Genomic DNA, 1,672 nt, shown 5'->3' with positions numbered 1-1,672 from the left:
AAGCAAAAGGAACTTTATGCACAAGGAAGAAGCTCATTGGATGGTTTGAATTAAAGCAAACCTTATCTCTTGTAATAATGCATCTTTATGAAACTCTCATCCTAGTGTTGCCTCCTCATATATATTGTAAACTCTGATCAGATTAATAATTAAGAAGTTTGAGATTATCTCTCTTATTCATGATGATTCTTAAATACTCTTAAACATGATTTGACCTCTCTAGCACCATTAATAACTGTGCTTGTGCTTCAGAACAGAGAAAGCTGCAGTGGCCGTTTAGTCCATGGTCCATTAGATGGGAGGTGCAAGGCCAGAAAATTGAACACATTGATTCCGCTCGGGAGGAGGGGAACAAGCTAACGGGAGAAGGGGAGAGAGAGAACGAAGTGAACAAGCTTAAGCTGGACCAATGTTTTTTAACCAGCCAACATGATTTACATCCCAGGAAAGCTATGTCCTGTACAGTTTCTCCTCTGAAATGCGATGTGTCTGGAAACTCGGGATCTCCTTTCAGTCGAGTTGCTAAAACACCTCTCGGAAGCGAGAAAGCGAGCAGCAAGCGATCTTTTCCCTATTATATTGAATCAATAAAAAAGAGGTCAGTGCTACGGCCCCTATTGCTTGTTTTGTTTGATCCAATATTGACCGGGGACGAGCCCCGACTTCGTCCGTCTATCTCCTACGAGGAACTACGGCCAAGCTAGTTCTTAGTGAGCTTTCTCTCTTCGGGCGAATTAAGCCTCTAAAGTTTGATAGCTCTTCCCCCTCCCTCACCTTACTCTTCAATTTCCGCTTAAGCTTACTACCTAATCTCTCTACAAATCTCCTATTAATCTTCTATAATCTACCTTTAATCTCTCAATACCTACTCTATTCTCTAAAATCATATGGTATCAGAGCCAGGTTGGCTTTGGTATTGAGAAACCTTGTTCTATTTCTTTCTTTCTCTATCTCTTGTGTTCTTGTGTTCTTGTGTTCTTGCTCTTGTGTTCTTGAGTGTTCCGTGAAGTTGTGTGATAAAGTTGAGTCATCTGGTGCTGTGCTTTGAGTTCGTGTGTTCTTGAAGTCTGGTACTGTGTGTTCTTCAGCTGAGTTGCAAGTTTGAAGCTTTCTGGTCATTTCTGGTTCAAGCAAGAGAAGATGGAGGGAAACAACTTCAGCAAGTTAGTTATTATCCCGGTTGCATTGAAAGGTGGTTCAAACTACCTCTTGTGGTCTCGATTGGTGAAGACTGTTGTTGGAAGGCTAGGGCTATGGAGCCACATCACTGATGATGGTCCGAAGCCAGTGGCCAAGGAATCTGAAGAAGTTGAAGAGGAAAAGACTCTCACCAAAGCTGAAGCAAAGAAGTGGGTGCAAGAAGACTTGATGGTGCTCTTCGTGCTGCAAGGATCTCTTGATGTCCCTCTTCTTGAAGCTTACAACTACTGTGAGACTCCCAAACACTTGTGGGAGACCCTCTTAAAGATGTTTGGAAACGTCTCCAACATCAGCCGTGTGTTTGAGCTGAAGAGAGCCATTAACTCCATGAAGCAGGAGAGCTCACCAAACACAAGAGAAAGTTTTGATCATTATGGTCTGAACTTGAAAGTCTAAGACCTAACACCACTGATCAAGCGGCTCTTATGGAAAGGAGAGAACAAGATCAAGTGTTTGGGTTGTTGATGACATT

Source organism: Brassica oleracea, chromosome C9, assembly GCF_000695525.1.
Source record: "Brassica oleracea var. oleracea cultivar TO1000 chromosome C9, BOL, whole genome shotgun sequence".
NCBI classification, from domain to species: Eukaryota; Viridiplantae; Streptophyta; class Magnoliopsida; order Brassicales; family Brassicaceae; genus Brassica; species Brassica oleracea.
This window is presented reverse-complemented; position numbering follows the sequence as displayed.